The 25,645-nt window shown below is 37.2% G+C and overlaps 1 pseudogene; it reads right to left on the bottom strand.

The window, feature by feature from the left end:
• Positions 1-23,742: 23,742 nt before the first annotated feature.
• Positions 23,743-25,054, bottom strand: LOC143604338 (protein STRICTOSIDINE SYNTHASE-LIKE 12-like; annotated as a pseudogene).
• Positions 25,055-25,645: the final 591 nt, after the last annotated feature.

The following is a 25,645-nucleotide window of genomic DNA, read 5'->3' as shown; positions in this document are numbered from 1 at the left end:
AATAAAATAAAAACTTTACCAAAACTGAAAATAAAACGAGTTTAAAAAGTATTCATCCAAACCCAGACAGTATAACAAGTTTAGCCAACCATAATAATATTCGACGAAACAAATATATAATAATTATTGCAGTTCATCGAAAAAGAAATAAATATAGTTGAGCTGTTAGCCTGTGAGCTTAAATTAGTTAAGCAGCCTACCTGCTTGCTTATAAATTTTTCTTTCTCGTGACCTTTTAGACGTGTGTGGTTACTAGCTTGTTTATTATTATTTTTCTTTTCGCATAGTATCCCAACAGCACCAATCAATCAAGGGTGGTGCCCCTCAGTTGACTTATGTTCTTATTCCAACTTAGCCTTTCAATCTTTTTTTTATTTTTTTTATTTTGGTTCCAAACAGTAGCCTCAAGAAGAGGCGTTCCCTCTTTTTTCAATTAAGTTTTTCGTCCACCATTAGGGTGGACTAGAGATGATCAAATAAACCGGTTCCTGGAACCGAACCGGACCCGAACCGGTTCCTACCCGTTTTTTGTAGGAACCGGACCCTATCTGATTCAACCCGATGATCCGTGACCGGTTCTTGCATTTCTGAGTGGGGGCGGGTAGGAACCGGAACCGAACCGGAACCGGTTCTGGAACCGAACCATCCGGAACCGGTTAGGAACCGGTTCTAGCCGTTGGATCGAGTATAGCCGTTGGAAATCGTTTTTTTTGGCCGTTTTTTGACCGTTGGGGTCAAAAATAGCCGTTTTTTTGGCTCCCCCGAGCACCCCACTACTAGTATAAATAGGTATTTGGTGTCATGGGTTCATCACAACACTCAAAACGCAAACCCGAACGCAAAAAAATACAAAAAAACGCTATTACAACGTTTTGAGTTCTCTAATCTCTTGTTTTCTCTTCTTCTATATTCATATTTGTTGTTATGGCTGCCTCACAATCATCGGTTAGTCAAGGTTCCAACGCCGAACCAAGTTTCGTTCGTATTGTACCTCATAATCGTAATCAAGAGATTTGGTGCAATTGGGATTTGGTTGAATTGAGTGACCATTCATTGAAGGCTCGGTGCAAGTTTTGTGGGGTTTATTTAAACCCACTTTCGAATTCAAATTTGAAGAAACACATCGAAAACCCGTATTGCAAGGCGTTGAAAAAGAACGTCGATTCGCAACAAACGCAAATGGATAGTGAAGGCGGAATATTTACATACCAAATTGATCGAGTTCAAGATCGTATGGCGAAGTTTGTGATTCAAGAAGCTTTGCCGTTTAGCCACTTCGACAACCCTCGCTTAACCGCCATGATTCGAGATACGCTTCAACCACAATACACTCACGTAAGTCGTCATACTCTTAAACGTTATTGTTTAAAATTGTGGAAGAAGGCCAAAGAGGTACTAATTGCATATTTTGAAAATATAAATACGGGAATAAACTTAACTAGTGATGTTTGGTCGGCTCCACATGGTCTACCCGAATCTTATCTTTGTGTCACCGCTCGTTGGGTAGACCCGTCATCGTGAGAAATGATGAAATGCACCATTGCTTTCGAACTCTTTGAGTATCCACATACGGGAGATAATTTGTTTGAAATTTTAGATTATGTTATAAAAACTTATAAACTAGAAAATAAAATATTTTCAATGGTATTTGATAACGCGTCGAATAATACATCGGCGGTTGATAAATTAAAATTAAAATATACGCCGATTTGCAATGGTGTATTTTTTCACTCAAGGTGTGTTGCACATATCATTAATTTAATCGTGCAAGACGGACTTGCTTCGGATGAGGTTACATCGGTTATAAACGATTTTAGACAAATGATACATGAAGTTTTTAAGAAAAGTAAAAAAAGACAAATGGAATATAGAAAATTTTGTAAAGATACGGGAAGAAAAGCTTTGGGAGCTAATTGGGATGTACCTCATCGATGGAATTCCACTTGCATAATGTTTCAAAGTGCTTTGGAACAAAGAGAAACTTTACAAATGTTTCATTCTAGTCTTGCCGAGAATGATTTGGCAATCCCCTTTTCAAATGAGAAGTGGGAAATTATCAATGACTTATCGACTTTTCTTGAAGTTTTTAAAACATCAACTACGAAACTATCGGGAACGTATTATCCGACAAGTCCCTTGGTTCTTTCGGAGTTATTTTTAATGGTTAACAATCTTAAAGAATTTGAAAATAAAAGTCCAATGTTTTCAAACATCATATTACCAATGAAGTTTAAATTAAAAAAATACTTTCTTGAATTGCCACCGGTTTTTACTTGCGCCGCCGCTTTAAACCCAATGTTAAATGTTACGGGGGTTGAATGTGTGATAGACGAAATTTTTTCAGCCTTAGATATGCATGAAGTTGACCCAAACTTTTCAACAGAGGCAAATAATTATTTTAACTTGAATTTTAAATTTATGTATGACTTTTATTTAAATAAATATGAGTCAAACATACACATGCCTATGCCGGGGGGGGTCTTCATCAAGTTCAAGTGCTACTAGAGTACGAGATCCCATGATTAGCCTTATGAACACCGTTCGCAACGTAACGGCTAAAAAACAAAGGGGTAACACCCCTTCAAGCGAACTAGGAAGGTATAGTGCAAATGATTACTCTACCGGTTTACCCGAAGAGGAATATGGCACTTTTGATGTTTTGGCTTAGTGGAAGGTAAAGGAAACCGAGTTTCCGATTCTTGCCACCATGGCCCGTGATTTACTAACCGTCCAAGCTTCTACGGTAGCTTCGGAATCCGCTTTTTCTCTTAGTGGCAGGGTAATATCGGTGAGAAGAACAAGACTAAATTCGGAGTCGGTGGAGATGTGCATTTGCTTAAAGGATCACTTGGACTCAATCGATCGTATTCAACACGTAACCACTCTCGAAGATGAAACACCACTTGATGTTCGAGTGCACGACGAACAAGAAGGCATTTCTACAAGTAATTCCGAGGAAGAAGTCGCCGCTCAATAATTACGACGAACAAGAAGGCTTTTCTAGAAATAATATGTCACAACTTTATATTTATAAGTTTAATGTTTTGTTAGTTTGTTTTTGAAGATTTTAAAACATGTAACCTTTTTTTTTTGAACTTCTTAAAGAAAATAAAATGAATTTTATGTTAATTGTTTTTTTTATTTTTCATGTTATACAAATACGAATCGTAGTTTAGAATCCAAATCGCAAACGAAAAACGAAAAAAAAAAAATTTTAACACCGTAACCGGTTGGAACCGGTTACGGTACAGGAACCGGTTTAGGAACCGGTAAGAACCGGTTCCATAGGTTAGGGGTCCGAGGGTGGGAGAACCGGTTCGGTTCCCTAACCGGTTCGAGCCTGGAACCGGTTTATAAGGGAGTTTTGAATATAGGAACCGGTTTCGGTTCCTAGTCCCAAACCGTTTTGAACATCTCTAGGTAAAGGCACTATTATAGGAGCCAATATTGGCATTTGATATTTTTTTGATTTATTTTGCCTTATCTCTTAACATATTTAAAAGATTTACCTAAAAATAAGCGGATTTACCTAAAATAATCAGATCCAATCTCTCTATATAATCAAATCAATCGATTGTTCTGCTTCGTCATATCTTGAAGGAAGAACAAGGTTAACATGAGCAACAATCGAATGGTTAGTAACAAAAAAATATGTTTATTTGTTGATTTTATTAACACTGCTCATGTGAAGAAACACTAATTGACCCCGGGCAGATTACGGATAATCTAGGGGTTAAGTAGATGTTTCCCACGAGGGGTTAGATCCGGCAAAGATGGTTCTTCAGATGACCTGCAAAACAGACACCGTGAGCTCGTCACTGAGAAGGGGGGGGGTACCTCCTTGTGACCACCCTCCGGCGTGAGAATCAGACTAGATTGCTCTTGAATATAAGTGTATATTAAGAGAAATGACTAGAGCAGATATGATGGTATGAGATGGGATGATAATACCGTTCCAAGGTGTTGGAGTATTTATAGCCGAAGGTAGGTTTCCAAGAAGGTACAGCCGGCTGAATAGTATTCCTGTTCTGCCAACTGTGGGCTACGCACATGCCATGCTGGTGGTTGGTGGGTAGGCAGCGGCTGATGGTGACTAGGCCGGCTGTGTACTATTCCTGTTCCACCAACTGCAGGCTATGCACGTCCTCCGACAGGTTGGTGAGTAGGCAGCGGCTGATAGTGACATACAGTACAAGAGCGTGCTGCTCGTCATACTGTTGTCAGTGAGCTGTCGTATCTTTGGTCAGATCTTTTGTCCATACCTCATCAGGTACAGTACAAAAGATCCTCCAGTATCGTACGGACTGGCTCATTTGGGCGGGAGTTTTCCCGGCTTTGTGCGGGAGTGTTCCCGGCTTGCTCACTCCTTCTTCAGGTGACATTACTGAATTATTTAAGAGTTAAGTGCCTTGTGCGTGTAGCCTTGCTGCGCGGGTAGCCTTCCCTGATGGCTAGTATCCGTTGCTGCGGGAACAGGCGGAGTACGTCGACCATTGGGAGGCTTTTCCTGCGGGAACAGCTTGCGTACTGCGCGTAAGGACGTCACGTCTCTGAGCATGGTGGGTCCTGCGGATCCAGTTGGTTTCTGCGCAGACGTCTCTCTTCAAGGTGAGTCTTGCGATTTTAGCCTTTGCGCAGACGTCCCTGTTGAAGGTGAGTCTTGCGGGTTCAACTGCGCAGACGTTCCTCTTTGAGGTGAGTCTTGCGGGTCCAACTGGGCTCTGCTGGAACCTACCTCTTCATCATGGTTTTTAAAACTTTCAATATTATTCGTTAAACAATGACAAATACTTTTATGAAGATGCTCATGTTTTTTAAACTATAATTTAATTTAGTTTGTTGGAGGTAATTATCTTGTCTTTAACGTTCCCATGATTTTTTAAATTCATAGTAAGAGTGCTGTTAAGTTCATGGGGCTATTTGTTAAGTTCCCAGATTAATTAAACACCTATCAATACAGAATTCTGAACTTAACAAGTCATGGGATGTCTTTTCATTGATTGATGATGTATGCTATTTTATTTGTTGTTGATAAGTCGTGGGCTATCAGTTATTTTGTAATTGTCCAGCTTAATTTGAACCTTTTTGACATCTGGTTTTTAAGCTTTTGAACCAAGTTATTTGAGTTTTGGTATTTTACCTATGTTATTTGAGTTTTGGAACACATAATATATTTTTTCTTTTTTTTTTAAAGTGGGCTTTTCTTTTCTTAGGCCCTTGTTTTTTGGCACCTAGCCCCCCCCCCCCCCCCCCCACCCCCAAAACGAGGTCTTGCGTCTTGAGTGCGAATACATTTAATAACTATGTCACAAACACGAATAATTAATTGAACCAATTTTGTTCATGTTCATTAGTTGAGAAAATTAACATGCTTGTGTTTGTCCATGTTCATTCGTTCTAGACGAACAGCTCACCAACGCGTAAATGAATATAGAACATAACTTGGTTGTCAATAGTGAGAATAGCGTGCTATAGGTTCTTTCCCGCTATGGCGCTATTTGATGTATAACCCCTTAGTAGCGTGACATGTGATAATTACGCCTTTTATTAAATATTAAAAACCGTATTTTAGGTATTTAAACCGATTAAACAACACTAAACTCAACCATGCATAAACTCTATTTTGTGAATGAAACCCCTATTTATATATATATATTTTCCAATACCTTATCGTTAAACATCAAATATCGCCCACTATTTCTTCGCTATCTCACCTAGTGTATAGGTAGGTTGTTTATTGTCCGCTATTCCCTATTGACAACTATGCATGAGCAAGTCTAATGCATTAAGTATCCATTAATTTCACTAGCTACCAACGACAGACGAGGAACCGAGGATGAACATATATGAGCAAGTATAAACGAGCTTTCACGAATGTAATTGAACGATTAAAACATATGTTCATGTTCGTTCATTTAACCAAGTGAACAAAAATTCTTGTGCATATTCGTTTGTTTTCTAATTATATGAACATAAACGAACTTTCTTCCGAACGACTCACTTACAATTGCTACAACATGTGAATTTTCTTAGCTAGATTACTTTATACGGTCTCGAATTGTACCATTTTTTTTCTATGAAGTTCATTATTTTTGTAAAAATAGGCTGCGGGTATTCCAAAGAAACTTGCTATAGCAGAGGACCCTTTTATATAATACCGAGTTAAAACTTTTTTGTTGATCAGGCGTGGGGTGACTCTACACCAGAGGAGCTTGCAGCTGCTACTCAGGTTCTAGGTCCAGTGTTGCCTATTTTAAGGGAGAGGCCAGCTGTTGAGTTTATGAAGGTTACTGAAGAAATGAGGTCGTTTAATGCGTATGCAACACTTCGTCTTGAGAGAGCAAACAAACGCCATTTGGGCGCATGGTTGAAAAGAGCTGCAGAGGCTGAGAAAGAAGATAAGAAATAGGTTAAAGAGCGAGCCTTAGCCACTTGGTTATGTCTTGAATTTTAATGAAATTTTGTTTAAAAGTTGAGATTTTGTTACCAAACTTTGTTTATGAAATGTGAAATTTGGAAGTTAATCATTTGGGTTTTATTCTCTGCTGATTTTGTTACTAGATGAATTCAGGTTTGGGTATTTCTGTGCTTGTGTTAGAAACAGTTAGTTTATATTTATTGTTAAAGTTAGTTGGTTAACCAGCTGACTAAATCAGTTAGGTGGTTATGTTTAAGCTCGATAATTAGTAGTTTTGTATTTCTAATTTGGAATTTGACAAAACATAATACTGATCATTGCTCTCATTGTTTTCGATATTATCATGGTACCAGATTCAGTTATGCTATTACACGTCAATCGTGTCTGATAATCTGATTGGCAAGTAGAGTGTATTCCAAGGTGTATTATGTTGCGGTCTCTGAGGTGGATATTTGTTACGCTTTATTCGAGACAACCGTTAATCTTCCAAAAACACAAGCGAAGAAGAGAAATAGACCCAAAATAATAATTCTTTCTTATTCTTTTTCTTAAACGAGATTACTATATATAGGAAAACAAAGACATAAAAATAGAAAAAGATAAATAATAAGGGAACATAATTTGACTATAATAAGAAACTAAATAAAAGATAAACTTAAATAATAATAATTTGGCATTTTTATTAACCATCAAATTACAATTTCGTTGCTTATAATTACTAGTTGCATGCCCACCTAAGGTCATATCCTCCAATCCTTGAGTAACTTCCTCCTTAATAATGGTTTCATGATCAGACGTGGCAATTGCACTGATGGAACTAGAGTGAAATTGAGTAAGCATTGTTGTAGTAAAATCATCCCAGGTGAGGAAGTCTGACCTTCGAAGCCAACCATTGAATCACCAGAATGGTTCATCATCGAAGGATTCAATGACATAGGGAAACCGCTCGTCGCCATAGATCGCGTAAAAAAGAAAATACCGTTCAGCTTGAGAGATCCATATAACAGGATTAGATCCAGTGAAACGAGGTAATTGTGGATGCTCCCACAAGAGTTCTTCCAAAACCATCTAGGCTAAGGCTCAATAAAAATACCAATTGTTACGGTTACTTTACTGAAAAGTTATGCAGATGTTATATTTTTTGGGACAGATGTTAATAATATGATCATATCTGTATTTGGCATTATAATATGCACAAAAATAAAAAATAAAAAAATGTGACAACCCTAGAAGTCGGTAATACGTATGGTGATCTATGGTTATATTCAAACCACATGTAATTATTGTAGGAAAAGTGGTTCACTTTTAGTTAAAATAATAATAAAAAATATAATAGCGATACTCTCGTTAATCCTGGGAAATTCACTTAGTACAATACCGTTTACAAAAGTACATAAAAAGAATATAAAATGCAATTTTATATACCGAAATGATTCAATCCATATCTTACTAAGAGAGCTTCCATAAGCTTTCTTCTAGCATCCATGTCACAAGTCTTCATCACTTGAGTCTCCAACAAATGTTTCTTCAAAAAAACAATTCGTTTATTGAAATTGGGTAACGGTTTTGGTTGAGGATCGTGTTAGACACGGGGCCCTTAAAACAGATTTCGTGCCTACTCTCAAGCGCGTCTGTTTCCCAGGGTACAACAACCGGAACAGTATGTGTACTACCGGAGATGACCACGAACTCGATGAAGTCACTGGCTATATTAGTGTTTATCAAGATGTAGGAAAATTTGTTGAAGTTATTTGACATAATATAGAGAGTGCTCCTCTCTAAATTTTGTCATGAGTATGTGTAAGTGACTCCAAAACTTTTTTAAGTCTATCTACAACATGAACCAACAAGTTCATTATATACTTACACAAAATGAGAAATACTTTAACCAAATTAATATGTCATAAACAATAAAATTAATTTAGTCATAAACAAGATAATTAATCTTGTAATAAACTTGAAATTAATTATTGTAATTAACATGGTTAAATACTTTTAATTAGATTTAAGTGGTGAATCAAAACCATCATATTTATTCATGACATGAGTTGAAACAAATTATTTGACCAGGTCCAAACAACTGTTCGCAACAGTCCGTTATGCAGGCACGACACTCATGCGCTCCTACGTGGGACACGATGTTAAAGATAAATCCAATTTTCTCTTCTTTGGTTATTCCAACCATACAACTTCGAGCATTGATATTCATTCATCTAAGCTCCGTTTTGGACACTCAAATCAATATTTATACAACACATATATAAATATATTATTTATGTCCAAAGTTAGTGAAAACCCCATTTTCACTAATAAATTTTCCAACAATCCCCCACATGAATGGAGATCAATCAAAACACATAAAATTTCCAATAAAAACCTCGATAGTTGAGTATTGCAGGATAGGTAGGTGTTACCCTTTGAACCTTCATTTGTGAAGCATACTTATCCTCCTAGCGGTTTGTAGACGCGATGTCTTTGAACAGACCCCCATTTGTGGAAACGACAATACGCCTTCACACAATACTCTCCTTAGCTGGGCATATCCCCTCACTGTCGTGTCCGTTATGGTCATGGAACACTAGCCTGGTTCTGTGAAAGCTCTAGGAATTACGCACCCTACAGTTTCATTCGAAGCGACCCCACTTCTCTTTCACATAGGTGATTTTATCTCAAATCATTAAAAACATTAAGGTTAACACGATTTACACAAAATCATCAATCATACATTATGCTTAACCTTACAACATGTCACCGTTGTTAATAGGAATGGACTAGGAAGTAATTAAACTCCCTTTATTATTATTTTTTTTGGAGGATATTTATATATATATAAACATATGTATTAGCTTGTATGTAAACATATACATTAGCGATGCTCCCACAGTGACTACCCTTCGGTTATATGATTAAGTTATCCTATTGAACTTAGCTCTTGGGATCTCCAGTCTGCTAAGTTAGGTTTCCCTCATACTTCCTTTTGCCACGGGCTTTAGTCCCATTCCACAACTTCATCTCTCGTCAACCCTCGGGTTGTTGGATCCAAAATATTATCTATGACTTTGTCAAGCCATTTGTAGATGAGTTCAGTTTGAGATGAGTTGTTATGATGTGTTCTTAACTTGTAAGTTAATTTGCCTATATTCAAGCTTCTATGACTATAACAACATGTATCACCTTGAACCTTGTTATAATAAATGTCTTAGAAGAACATAAATATTATGTTTTAGGCGAACACGTGTTTGCAATATCTATTTGGATCACCAAATTCTTATTGCCAAACATTAGCAACCAAATATATGCCCAATATTCAAATGCAAGTTACTCCCACATTTAAGTGTTATTGGATAGCATCCAAATGGGGTAATGAAAGGTTCTCTCTCTCTTTCTACGTGTTTGAGAATCTTCTCATACAACCAATTTTACATACCCAAAGGGTCGGTTCTTAAATGTCTCATCCCCCCACATTTCTTGCCATTTGCACTACTATTTGTAACCTTACTTATGACAACAGATGTTTATAACGACATTTAGATACCCGTAATTTGAACAAGAGTTGCCTCATTGTATCAGTGAGTTCATCAATGTTTATTTTGGTACTCAATAGCTTTTGAGTTGACTAACCAACATAAGTCATTGTCATAAGTTTGTCATCAAACCAATGAGTTTAATGCCCTTCCTTATAATGAATGAAAGTATCTTTGAACTTTCTCTACACGCTAATTCGTTGTGTGTCCTTATATACATTTTGAATATATAAAGTTAATTAGTCTCCGGGGAGTACCATAATAACTAAGTACTAGTCTAGCATGCTTTAGACTACAATACTTTAGCATGTGAACAGAAGATGCATCATTCTGATCCTTCATAGCCTCAAGGTATAACACCATATACCTTGTTCACATTCACTTAGATACACCACAAACTTCAATGTTTAGAAAAAATCTTTAGTTATTCCAACCATACAACTTCGAGCATTGATATTCATTCATCTAAGCTCCGTTTTGGACACTCAAATCAATATTTATACAACACATATATAAATGTATTATTTATGTCCAAAGTTAGTGAAAAACCCATTTTCACTAATAAATTTTCCAACAATTATCTATTACTAAAAGTGTATAAAAATGGCATCCGTAATGTACAAGTGATCGCATGCTTGTTGAGTTGTTAACTGGTCGGCATTTAGACTTATGTAAGATTGCATAGGAAAGAACAAACTTTCTATTCTAATTTGGATAATACGCTAGCTAGGACATGTTGACACTTCCCTAATTCAAGTAAAACAACTTTGGCTTTTTAATATTTGAAAGTAGTTAGTTAATTTGGCTTTTTAATATTTGAAAGTAGTTGGTATATATTAACTAGTGATCACATGCTTTAGTTTGAATTCAGACTTTGTGTAATGATCAATCAATAGTGGATCTTTCTTCCGTTTTCAGCAACTTTTCCAGAAAAATTAAATGTGATACATTGACGTGTACCAGGTATTAGCAATCTACTATCAAAACTTGCATAATGAAACTGCTAAGCATGTAGTTGCTGTTGTTGATTTAAGTTTTATTAGAAAATACAAATTTTCTATCACCAAAAGTGTTTTAGTAACCTAAACTCTAGTATTTGTTCTGGTATTATGTTTTAACTTTTAAGTATACATCATTATGTCACACTATAGTAATATATATAAGTTTGTTTAGTTACGGTAATCCAATAGATAAGTATGTTGGGTTACAGTGGTGATCAGTCAACGGTTTAACAGTTAAACCAGGTTTTAACTAAATTAGTTTCATAATTATTAATCACATTAATAATAGAATACGCAGCGGAATATAAAAATGAGTAATCACCATTTAACGGAACCGTACAGGAACCGGTTACAAACAATACGAGTACAAATCAAAACAACCAAAGTAAATAATAATATTCACGACATTATATAATTTTACCTCGGTTAATAAATAACCGGTTGAGACACCGAGGACTAACAGACGACGCTAGGTGACCAAACGAGATTAATAACCGACGGTGGTGGTGCACGAATAGACCGGCAACGAGGGTGACACGAGCAGCGGACGGCGGCGGCGGCGTGCGGCTTGCGGCTTGCGGCTGGCTGTTGTCGGTGGCGGGGTAGATGCTCGGGGCAGTTACGTATATGGAAATACCTTTAGAGGAGCCTTCACCAATGGCCTTCCTCATTGCTAGCTCAGCTAGATGCTTGGGGCAGCATCCAATGCCCCATCTTGTTGCACTTGTAGCACTGGCGCTCCTCAGGAGGCGGCGGTGGTGCCTTTGCAACATTCCTGTTGGTGGCATGCTTGGCAGCAACAGTAACCTTCTTCTTGCCTTTACTGTTATAACCCCGGTTCTTGGGTTTAGGCTTTTTGACACCAGTAGATCAAACCATTAGAACTTGATTAGTTTTAGCAGGAATGTTCATCTCATCCGTTTTGAGCATATCATGAAGCTCCGGCACTGTCTTCACCCAGGCATTCATGTTAAAATTCATTACGAACTGGTCGTAAGAGCTGGGAAAAGAGTTCAAGATGAAGTCAGCTGCCATTTCATCTGACAGGGGATAATCAAGTTTCTTCAGTTGGTCGATGTACCCTTTCATCTTGACAACATGTGCACTTACAGGGGATCCTTGTTTCATCTTGCAGCTGATAAGCTGTTTCATGGTGTCGAAACGTTCTTGACGTGCTTGTTTATAAAACATGCCCTTGAGTTGCTCAAGTATCTCATAGGCACCAAGATCTTCTAAGCCTTTAGCAAGCTCAGATGACATGTTGTCTAGCATAATGCAAGCGACTTTAGTGGAGTCGTCATTATGCTTATCAAGAACCCTTCTGGCAGAAGCTGTATTGTTTTCAGGCTCTAATGGAACGGGTCCATCGAGAACATAGAGCTTCTTTGCTATCTTGAGAACAAGTCTCAAGTTACGGTGCCATTCAAGAAAATTAGTGCCATTCAGCTTTTCTTTCTCAAGAATAGTCTTGAGGGTGAATGAGGAGTTATGATCAGTTGACATCTGTTTAAATAAGCAAAAGAAATTTAATAAGTATTTTTGATGTTATAATCATATTATTAATGATCCAATTAACATTAATAAAATAGGGATTTGAGAATATGGCTTCCAGTTAGTAATGGCAGCTGTAGCACACAACATTAGTAAGTGGTTAGGCAGACTGACAATGATTGCCAATTGTGAATAAAGCACAACTCTCGGTTTTGAGGCCTACTAAGACAACAATTGCCTAAGTAGATACGTTTAGCCTCATCTATGCCCACCTTAGTCTTCAGACAGCTGTAGCACGTAACAGAAGAGTAAAGTAATAGTCGCCCTAGTACAGACACGTGTGAAATGGCTGGATGTGTCAACGAAACTGTCACACCACAACCTACGGCGGAAATGCCGGGGCGCGAACTGATTGCCACAGCTCTTAAGGTACTATCATGCAATATTTATATGACAATATCTATTAATTTTATTCAATTTTCAAATAAATCAAATACAAAATACAACTCATTAAACAAACAGTAAACACAAATTTAATTCTTGATTTTATCTTTTCTAACATAATTCTTCACTAAATCTTCACAAAGTCTTGCAACTAATTCAAGCGATAACCTGCATATGCGTATAAAATAGAATTTTGTCAACAACACATGTTAAGTGAGCAACACACCAGTTTAGTTGTACATATAGTATATATAACAAAAATATGTAGCTGCAACAAGTCATATAAGAATAACAAAATAACCAAATGAGCAAGTATAACTGAGATGTCGAGAAGCAAAAAGGCTAACGACTGGCGTATGATCATACTAGACTGAGATTATGTTGGACCTCTCCGAATGCGAAAGCATACAAAGCAAATAAGCATATAAACAAGTAAGATATAAGTTGTTAACACATAAGACAAAGTTGCAGTTTTGAGTATAATTATGTATAAGAAATATTATTTACGCATATGTCCCAAAACGTGGAAAACAAGTAAAATATGGGAATGTGGTACTCACCTCGATAGACGAACAAAACATGATTAAGATGACGAGAAGACGGGAAAAGTCATACGCGAACGTTAAAGCCTAAGAGAAACGAGAGCAAACGGATACGCTATGTAAGGATTTATCACGTCAACTAGACAAAAATTATTAGGTTAATATTAAAATAATATAATATCATGTATAAGATAAAATAATTAGTTTGTTTAATAAAATATATATTTTGAAAAATATTACTTTTAATTTTTATAAATATATTTATATATACAATTTGCTTATATGTATATACACGAAAACGAGAGTTAAACGAGTATTAAAAAGCCGGGTTTTATTAAAATAGTTTTAATCAATTATTATTAGTATTAATATAACCATTAAATGCTTTTAAAAAGAAAAATAATAATAATAACCAAAAAGTCGGGAGCAGGGGGTCGAACTCACGACCTCCGCCCCATAACTCAGGCATCATAACCAGCTGAGCTACAACGACAATTGTTTATAACATAAGAATCAGTTATTTGAAACAGACACACATTGAACCAGGTTATACTATGAACCCTAGAATCTGATTTGATCAAATCAATCATGGGGTTAATGTAAAACAAGAAATCGCGAATATATCCGAGTGTTTAATTACCTTATACGATGACCGGAGATGGGTTAATCGATGGTAGCAGTGGTCGGCGGTTATAATTGACGAACAGGCTACCAAACAGCAAAACAACTACGATTAATGATAGGGTTAAAGTTTTCGATGGTGTAAGGATGAGATCTGCAAGTTTAATTGAATTTATAACAACGATTACATGTTCAATGAGTAATTAGGGTTGTCGGCTAGAAATAAAAGGAAAGACGGATCAAATTGATTTTATTTGCTTGTACAAAACGTCGATGAGGCCGCGTTTAAGGTAAGTAAACGATTGTCAAATCAAAACTGTGATTACAAACAGATTTGCTAGCTTAATTGGGTGATTAGTTGATTCGGGTACAAGAAATTGATATGGATATGGGTTTGGGTAATTGGATATCCAGTTGGGTTAAATGGGTTATAACAAAGAGATTACAATCTGGTCCCTGGAGTTAAGGAATGGACACAAGAAGTTAGAACTACATACTTTGGGCTAAAAATGTATAAACTTTAAAGATATAAATATAAATTATTAAATATAACTCGATAAACGCAATATTTTAAATAAAATAATCCGAATATCGAAACGAGTTGGGTATTTTAATAAAAGTATTAATTCGGAAAACCCGAGTTATTACAGAAACCCTTTCACCTTGAAGGGATAGGCTAGAAAACAAGTGCGGTGCTGTAGCTCCAAACACTTGAAATTTCGCAGTATGCCTCAAGTGTGGCTTATAGTAGGATGACATAAATTATTGATTTTAAAATTGGGATTAATTTTAGAATTTACCGAATAGAGTAATAGTCTAGTTTTACTGTATTAATCGGAACAACTTGATAAACCCTTTCATCTCTCAGGACACTTAGTTTTAAATAACCTATTAAAACTAAGTTTGTCGCGATATGACTAACCAATTTTAAGTTAATAGTTAAACTATTAAGTTATAAGGTTTTGGAAAATCAAATTTAGTTTATTTTTGCAAAAACTTAACTGGTTAATAATATTTATTTTAATATATTTGATATTAGGTTCGTGGTATTATAACCTATTATAATAAAGCAAGCAACCACAATAGCAAACAAAAATATGTAAATCTTAAATGGCCAAAAAGGTGATTGGTCTTGCTAGAGCCTATTAGCAAGACCAATCGGGTCAAGGGGTCACAACACAAAACAACCACAAGGATGGACTCTTGGTGCATCCCGTTATCTTTGCTAACTCCCACCGACTTCAAGAACTCCGTGAGCCTATCCTCGGTTTTCCTTCGGGTCTTCTTCATTACAATATTACAAAATACATATAATGAAAAACAAACCCTATCTATTACAATTTTGAACCATCAAAGTGGCCGAAAATCATAAAATAACACCTAAAAATAAAGTACAACTTTGAACCATACATATGGCCAAAATCAAAACCAAACAACTAATCACACAAGGTCGGGCCAGATTTACATATTCAATAAAAATAAAAATTTAGCAATATTTTGGTCAAATAAAATAAATAAAAGTTGACCAAACCAAGATTGCTCTAATAACTTATCTAGATAAAAAACTTCAACTAGCTTGAAGTTTATGATGTAGATCCGGTGAATAGACCAGATTCGACTCGTATGTTGTAACCAAGGCTCTGATACCACTGTTGGGTTCTAGTGGTGATCAGTCAACGGTTTAACAGTTAAACCCAGTTTTAACTAAATTGGTTTCATATTTATCAATCACATTAATAATAGAACACGTAGCGGAATATAAAAACGAGTAATCACCATTTAAAGGATCCGTACAGGATCCGGTTACAAACAATACGAGTACGAGTCAAAACATCCAGAGTAAATAATAATATTCACGACATTATTTAATTTTACCTTGGTTAATAAATAACCGGTTGAGACACCGAGGGCTAACAGACGATGCTAGGTGACCAAACGAGATTAATAACCGACGGTGGCGGTGCATGAATGGACCGGCAACGAGGGTGACACGAGCAGCGGACGACGGCGACGGCGGAGGCAGCGGCTGGGCTGCGACTGCGGTTGCGGCTGGCTGCTGTCGGCGGTGGGGTGCCGCTGTCGGCGGTGGCTGGCCGGCGTCAGTAGTGAACCGAGAGAGGGAGAGGGAGAGGGAGAGGGAGAGGGTGGCTAGGGTTTATTCAATCTCTTGATTGATTAACCTAATGACATATTAACTAGTTAGTATATATAGTTAATCATGTCGGGCCACTAAGCCCATATCAAGCCCAATCTCATTAAGTGTCCCCATCTCATTTATTAGTCGTTACCGTTTAACTAACGTAAGCGGTCTATATCCGTTAGCCACGGTGTAACTCTTACGGTTCATAAGCCGACCGGCCGTGTTGACTTACCCGAACCGGTCCATAATTCCAACAAAGTATTATGATTTAGTAACCTAAATTTTCCTCTCCCCCCCCCAAACTCCTAAGCACCACCATTTCGCCCACCCTCACGTCATACTGTCACAACCTTCCCCCACAAAATCTCTCCTCGTACCATGGCCACCTGCAGCATGGTTTGGATTTCCAAACATAAAACTCATTCTCAATCTCAATGCCTGTTTATAAATCAAACCCTTACCCCATAATCCCAAAAATGTTCTAACGGTTCTCTTGAGCAATATAAGGCTCGCTTGGTCTTTGATTTCCAACCTCCATAGGTTGGTATTTATTGTGGTGAAACATTTAGCCCAATAGTCAAACCGCCTACTAGGATAGTACACGAACAATGTTAGCATCATACTAGCTTGTTCTTGGCCAATTCATCAATTGGACTTAAAGAACTCCTCTCTATGAAACTTAACTAGAAACCGTTTACGTGCATCAACCAACAGGTTTCATGCCCCAACTCTTCTGAATCATGTATGCCTACACAAGAAATCTATTCATCGTTTAAAAAAGGTTCTACGGGCATGATATCAACGCCTCACGGATTACGGTCCATGGGCTTCCATCATAGGTGGTGGGACCACTCACTCTTAATCATGGCCGGCTCAACTAATGTGAAGGCCTGAATCGAAACAAGATTTTGTGGCATTTTCATGACAATTGGTAAGAAAAATATATACTTATTACAAGTTTTGAACTCATAACCTATTATTTAGTAACAACCAACTATTAGAGAATGAATATTCACCATTATTGTATTTATTTTGTATCCATATTTACGTTTGCTAAACTCCTCAATTATAGGAGTAAATTATGTAATTATTCTTTATATAACAGATTTCGATAACCTCCAATTCTGTGAGGTTGGTTTTACCAGTATACATGGTATACCACCATCCTAATACATTAATTTGAGTATCTTTGAAAGAAAATGATGCTATAATCTATTCAGAAATAAGGAGATTCTTCTATATCGAAATTTCAGTTTCTAAAATCATAGGAAAATCCCTGGATAGCCCGGTAAGAATGTGGAGAAGAACCAAAACGGAATGGTTCCGCTTACTTGAAACTAAGAGGGGATGCCACCTACTACTGAAAGACTCGTTTTTGCAAAGGTAATGTGTTTTTTTTACTTGGGGGCTTTAATTAAGTGTGAGTCTAAAGCTCTAACTTGTTTTCGCTGTCCCACGAGCCACCCCTGCTCTTAATTTACCAACATGGAGCATAAATGGACTCCTTTATGTTACTCTACTAGGTCGCATACTTACCTGAACAAAAATATGATGCCGATATTCTTGCACACTAGAAAACACACACATAAATAATACATAAGACTTCTATATATAGTAAAATCTAAACATTATGGAAGGCTTATCCCTTTGAAGCCAAACGCGCGAACCGAAACTCTCATATCGTATCCGGAATTCCCGTTCAATTTAATTATTAACTTGACCATAATATATTCAAAAGTCACAACTTTTTGACCTTACAATCACCCCCCTTGACTTATGATATCAAAAACTTTGTTGAATCGTGTATCGCATCTTCACGAATAAACTCGATAAAGCCAAAGCCTCTTCAATCACCCCATAAAGGTATGATCCACCTAATTCGATCATGAAGGAGTTATCGCTTCTTTATCCATCTCGGATCTTCATGCAGTATAGGTTCAGAAGAACCATCAGGGACAACGATCAAATGACAAAGCTTATTATTTCCCTTTTAAGCGCCTTTAAAAATATGGAAATAATAATCTTTGAACACGGTTAACAATGAAGAAAACCGAAGAAAATTTGACTTTCTTCAATTGGTCAACTCCAAACAATAACATACTTGCTCGGCCCAAAAATTGTTCCATATAATCAGCCCAAGTAAACTAGTCTAGCGGCCCACAACAATTGCTTATAATCAGGCCCAAATAATACAATATGCAGCCCAAAACAACCTAAAACAACCCAAAATAAAATATTACCTTGTTGGGCCTAGTGAAGATTTCGTTTGGCTACCACTACCAGGAGGTTTCATCTCCTATTGTTTTCTCATGGAAGCAAACCCTTTGGCATTATCCTAAAACAACCACCAAACATGGAGGTGTCACAACAAACCAACGAATACAGGCTGTCCAACTTCATAGCATCGTCACCGAAGACACAGTCATCATCAGCAGTCATCGGCCGTTATCTTCACCACCGAAACATCGCGGCCGAAAAATCATGACTTGCCGCCGCTGTCTTCCACCATTCCGGCCACCACTAACAATCCAAATTAAAACCACTCCAAATCCAACATCCCCTTACTTCCACACACCACACTTCTTATACTCCTCACCAGTTTCAATGTCTTTGTCAAACATCATCATCCTGGTGGCGGTGGTTTCACAGGTGATGTAAACCACACGAAAATCCTAGTCTGGCGGAGGCCAGTCGTCATGTAACCCACCGGAAACCCGGTTTCCGGCCACCAAAGGCCAACTCAACTTCTCTGTCTACTTCCCATAACTATGCCAGGTCTATCACCGCCGCTACAGTTTTTTTTCCAAAGGAATACCGACCTCCCACAGTTTCCACGATAAAAAATAACCGACACGCACATTGGAGTTTGATTTTTACATCTTCAACCTCTGAAACGTCGCCGGAGAAGAAACGTAGGGTCGCCGAATTTTCAGCGTATGGCAGAACGGTTCCCGAAACGCCCGGTTCTAGCACTTGTAGATCCCGAACATCCAAATCTACAAGGAGAAGCTTCAAACGCTCTTATTCCCACTTTATTTACAAATATCAAACTTTATTTCCAAAGCTTCAACGGATCTTTAACGTCTCGGTTCGGGTAATCACGGAAATAGAACCCGAATATCAAGAGCAAAGTTGAATCAATTGATTTGACACGCTCTGATACCAATTGTAGGTCCTATTTACGGATCAAACAACAAAACTAGTCTACTTGGCTCAATCTCAACACTAGCTAGCGGAAATCACTAGTGAGGAACCGAGATCTCGGATCTTGTTTGGTTTGTTATTGGCTGAAGAGGATAAGAGAGAAATGATAGGGAGAGAGTTGGTAGATGTATAAGGTTTAGACTATTTGCAAAAGGGTTGTGTTGGCATGTGCATGCTTCACCTTTTATAGGTGAAGGGATGCCATGCTATGCTTCATTATAAGCGGCCCAATGGGCTTGATTTACATGGCCTCGAGCCCAAACATACAAACAAACAAACTGACGAGCTAACTATGATCTAACGTTTACAACATAAATAAATACAAACGACTAATAACAAAACAGGACCTTACAATCTCCCTGTAGTCTTTAGTATTCAATCCGTCAGCTCTCGTCTTCAATCGGTCACATAGTTGAACACATAGCCATGATTAAATGGTTGATTTTCAACAAGGAGTACAAACTCGTTGAACATCTTAACAATATCATTTGTACAATCGCGACGATAGTCTTCAATAGTGCACAAGGGTGACTCGTAAAGCTTGAATAAAGTTAGCCTTGCAGAGACCTGCTAACTAGTACTCATCGAAAAAGCGGAGGTGATGCATGCTATCACAATGAATGACCACCTCCCCTTTTTCGTTGTCAAATTCCCACGAGACAAAGTCATAAATAAGATTGTCTTCAAAGGGCATACCGTGCATAATGGGTTCTCCTTGATCCTCTGGCATCTTATATCTCCGCCCCGTCTTCTTCTTCTTTCCAGTTACCGGATTGACTTTTTTGTTTTGAACGATCTACCTGAATTCAAAGGAAAGTTTTGTCGAGCAATGTTTATCATCAAGACGTCGGATAATGATGATGTTCTTGTTCATATTCAAGATCTCGAATACCCAAAACAAGCGTGGGATACGCTGGAGACCTTATTCACGAAGAAGAATAATGCTCGATTCATTGCAACTAGTCGAAGGTGATTTGATGATGGTTTCCCAAGGTGATATTCTAATTTCACAATATTTTCATAAAGATAAGAATCTGTGTCGCGAGATTGGAGAACTTGGTTCACAGTCTCAAGTTAGTGATGCTTGTATGAAGCGCATACTCTTCCATGGTTTAAGGCCGGAGTATCGTAGCTTCATTACCTCTATTCAAGGGTGGGCGACCCAACCGAGTATTACAGAGTTCGAGAATATTCTTGCCGGATAAGAAGCCTTGGAAAAACAGTTAGCCGGTGTATAGGTTAAAACCGAGAGTGAAGCCTTGTTTGTCGAAAGAATTGAGAAACATCGGTTCAACAAAAATAATAACCATTATGGCGAGAAAGGCAAGAGTTAATATTGGGAGAACGAGAAACGTGACCGACCCATGAAGAAAGAATGGAACCGAAAGGGTAAGGGTGTCAACTATGAAGAAGCTTCATCGGACTAAGGAAACGGAGACAAGGAATCAAGATACCAACCAAAGCAGTTTCCTTTTAGGTGCCAAAACTGTGGACAAAAAGGGCGTATGGCAAAATACTGTCGAGAACTTAGGAAGATGGTAATGAAGTTGTGGAAGAACCGTGGAATGTGGAGGCTAATATGACCGAGGTTCAGAAAAATTACGCAGCTGTCACCAAATTCAAACCGAGATGAATGGTTTGAAGAAGGTTCCTGTTGGTTGACAAGTTAGAAGCAGTGCCAGAGTCGAATTAGTTGAAGGTAACCTTGGAATCATCTGTTGTTATTTTGAATCTAGATGATGAGAAAATTGTGGTCGAAGAAGAAAGTATGGTTGATCAAACCGTGACAGTAACCGAACAAGACGAGAAAGAAATCGTATTGGATGAAGTGCATGAGGAGATAGTTACGTCTCATGTTACGGGTTTTCATGGTGGAACAGAAGAAGTTGAAGATCAACAAACCAACAAATTTGATGTTGGAGTTCGCATGAGGTTCATGCAAAGTTCGAGTGATCCGAATGAACAAACAAATGAAGGAGTTGAGTTCGTGAGGGAGCATGCATCAAGTGAAGATGGAAGAATTGATTTGAGTACCATGATAGTTGGTTATGAAGTTGAGAAATCAAAATTCGTTTCCTCTCTGAAATCAGGTGATGCTGTTTTAAACAACGGTAATCTCGAAACTAGTTCAGTTGTTAATAGGAAAAAGAATCTTGTAGGTTGTGAGATGAAGTCGAATCCAAGAATTATGATCAAAGAGGTGAGAGCTTTACAAGGTTTAAAGAATCTTGGAGGAACAGTGGAAGTTGGTATTGAGAGGGAGTGTAAAACTTGGAGCAACACCAACTTGAAGGACCCGAATGACTAATACAAACAGTAGAAGGGTGCTATGAAAGATCTCAATGGGCGGTTTGGTGGAGATCCAAAGTTCAGAGATCAAATTGAATAACTTGGTGTCATAGATATCTTTTATTTATTATTGAATAAATTAGAAGTTTAGTATGATTATGTTTCCTAATTTGAGTAGGAGTATCGTATTGTGTGTTATATAAACTCATCATTAGTTTTCTTTTGTTGTAGGAGAAAGTATTTTGTTCTTATTTATTATTAACAAAAAGAGGTGCATAAACGTTTTATGCAATATCCAGGGCCGGCCTAGACCCAATATTGGCTCGGCGACCGTTTAGGGCATGGTTTCGGCAGAGGCACAAATTTTTTTAATTTTTTTAATTTTTTTTAATATATATCAGTTAGTTTAAACATTAACCGGTGCAATTTGGGCCAATAGCTTATGAAATAATGAGAAAAGGAGAAGGAAAAAAGACACAACAAAGAAAACTAAATGCCGGAAAGTTTTCCGGTGGGTATGGTTGCATAGGTAGCCGGTATGATATGAAGAAGATGATAAAAAAAATCAATATTTTATTACTATGTACTTATGTACTTTCACTTTTTCTCGTCTCTTTTGTTTCCATGTTGACTTTTCTTTTTTTCTTTTTTTTTTCTTTCATTTACATAAATATAATACAAACTTAGAGTATGTAACTGAGCATGGTAATTGAAATAGGCTTATGTTTAGATCCAGAAGCAATTTAGTAATCAACTTATTTATAAATGTGTTTTGTTTGCCATCCATGGATATTCACTTACGGAAGGTGTCTTGATTGGTTTAACTCAATTTTGTTTCACTTAACCTTTTTTATTTGTATACATAATTGCTAAGATAACTTTGTTTTGTTTATCTTTATATGATTATTATCAATCTTTTGAAAACATATATATATAGGGTCTATAATTTATACTCTTCTTGGGCACTTGAAATCTCAGAGACGGCCCTGACAATATCGACTTTGGTGTTCTTGATTCATTTGTATAAGGTTTAACAGTTAGTACCAGATATTTATCAAGGAATCTAGTTCAACGCCAACAGATCAAAAGAATCGAGATGGATATCTACTTTGTTCAAGGTTCTACGAGGCCAAGTTTGAGTTCTTCATGGTTCATCTCGGTATCAAATTGCAAATCTTTTCACAAAGGGACCTACCTAAATCTGTTTGATGATTTTTGGTCCAGTTTTGACATTCGTTCACCTTCTGCTTCGACTGTGAGGACATCATATAGGCTCCATCATTATGATACGTGCCTAACCACAACCCACGTAGCCCATGTTTATGTCTTTTCCTTTGTTTTTAATTAACTATTTACTAAGTCCTAAATTAGTGGTTAGTGGTCTAGTATGTGCATGTGTTTGATAACTTCTTGTTGGTTATTTACCTTTGGATGTAAGCCTATAAAAGGCATGGCAAGTTTAGAATTATATAAAATGAAAAGTTATGAAGTAAAATAACTCGTTCTCTCTATTATTTCTTTGGAGTCTAACTCGTTCAAAGGGTCACTATCTTGGGAGATTAGACATCTCGAATCGGCCTCTATCACATTATCTTGCATATTGTTGTGGAGATATACATAATCTCTTATTTAATTGTTGTAATTGTATCCATCAGTAGTTAGATACACGTTTTCAGAAATTCTTTTTGTTATTTTTCCCCATTTCATACTACTAAAACCGCTTCCATCTATTAACTTTACATACTGAGGCATTAAACACATCTATTTACACTTGATCAAGATGAAAGATCTATTGAATCTCCAACAAAAACAGCATATATATCAAAGAAGGAAACTAATTTATAGGGGAAAATGCAAGAAGATGACAAGTACGCGCGCATCGCCTTTATCTTTTTATTTCAAAATCAAACACACAATTTCATTTATTTAAAGTACTTCATACAATCAAAAGTTACAAATTTCAAATAACTGTGGGAGAACAAATACATATCCATCACATCCTCCTAGATAATAATACAAGCTTAAGTTTTTATCATCATTCATATATTGGGTGGTAGCGTACAAGATTCTAGTTCATGTAAACACCAACAAAGTCAGTGTGGCTCGAACCGACGTAGAGTGCATCGTTAGTCTCCTGAACCACAGCAACAGTCGTATCAAAGAACTGAGTTAGGGGTACAGTTTGGAGCACCATTGCAGTCCCATTGACCCTTAGTCCTTGACTCGGCTTCTCTGCCGCCACCCAAAACTCTCCGTCACTTGATGCCCTCTTAATATTCTTTGGGCTACCAAAGTTGGCCATGAAAACCTCATTGGTCTCATGTTTTGGTCTCTGCAGCCAATATCTATGTATTTTCTTGTTCATGTAATCCGGAACCAAAACGTACTTTCAGTCACTACTAACAGACGGACCACCTCCACCTGAAAGCCCGCTCATCAAAACGGTTACCCGTGTAGTTTGTGGATCATACTTCAATAGCCTTCCAGTCGAGTCGGGTGTAAACCCTGGTTGTGCCATGTTTCTGCACAACATATGTAAACTCTCATCAAATCATTTATCGCAAGATACATTGAATCAAACACTAATAAAGTTCTGATAATAAAAGGTTTCTAAATTTACCTTATGTCGTAAACCAAGCTAGCATCAGTCATATAAACATTTTGGGTATATGACTCCACGTCAATACCCGATAAGTACTTGTAACCACCAGAAAGTTGAGTTGCGAGACCACCGTTGAATCCTACAACGAGAAGACCGAAGAAAGCGTCGGTGATATAGAGATCACCACTTTTATAGTTAAAGCTGAGAGCCACTGGTCTTCCACATATAGGTCCTAATTCAAGATCATTTGTACCATCACACAATTTCTTGGCCCTGATAAAATAAAATGAGAAAACAAATTTTTACCAAGTAGTTAGTAATTAACTATTTATATATATGCATGACAAACAAACAACATTAATCTGCATCAAAATGTTGCAGAGATGTATACAGCTAGCTTAATTATATCATTTTCATGTAATGGTATGTAGCATTGTTTCTAGTCACATACAATGATAAAATGTTAATTAGGTTGTGAACAACACAGTGCATAAAATAATGTGCTAGAGATGAAATTTAAGCAACACAACCTGTTAGGTGAAGTGTATGCGAAATCAACGAACCCCGTGGCCGGATCTTTCCATTTTAGGATCCTACCGTCTGCGACAGCCACGTATGGGCCTTCCCCAGCACGGCCGAAAACAGCAGATTGAGGGCCTGTGACACTTGGAGGCAATGCCAGTTTCTTAAAAGTTGTATAATCATTAGAGAACACATGACTTGCGAGAAGCAAGAACCAAACAATGAGATTGACAACTAAAAGGCTGCTTGTTTTCATGATGAATGTGTAAGTAAACGCTTGTGTTTTATGTGTCAGTTGCGGTTATGCATCTTTCGGTTTAGATATCGTCTTCTTATATACACATTAAAACACACGTACAGCTACTACGTGTTGTAGCAACAACTTGTTAAAGTTAACCTATCACTATGCTATTGCTTCTTTGGGATAAAGATAGTTAGTTGCTTAAACTTGTTGGAGAGAAACCATGCATGCCGACTTCTTGTGTGGGATTGCTTAGTCAATTTCTCCTTATCTTTTCTCTTTTCTTTTGTATATTTAATAATTAACATGTCATAAGGAAAATAAAACCAATTCTTTAAAAGAACTTATCGAGATCTATATATGTCAAACCAATAAGATATTATTGGTTAAGCCATTAAACGAGTTAGAAGCTAGGTCTTACACGTACTAAAAGAAAAGCCGTCTTCAATGTTCAGTTATAGATGTCGGTGCTCGTTGACATATCTACGTTTTCGTGTAAATTAAATTAAAATGAAATATACGATAGAGTAGTGTCACACCTCGAAAATCTTAATTTAAACAACGGAAAACTTTGACCAAGTCTTTCGGGTGTTGACAGACACCGTT

Source organism: Bidens hawaiensis, unplaced genomic scaffold (assembly GCF_021521415.1).
Source record: "Bidens hawaiensis isolate Kalapana, Puna unplaced genomic scaffold, B.hawaiensis_p1.1 tig00000237_1, whole genome shotgun sequence".
Taxonomy (NCBI): Eukaryota; Viridiplantae; Streptophyta; class Magnoliopsida; order Asterales; family Asteraceae; genus Bidens; species Bidens hawaiensis.
The sequence above is the reverse complement of the archived record's forward strand: the minus strand, read 5'-3'. Positions and strand labels throughout refer to the sequence as shown.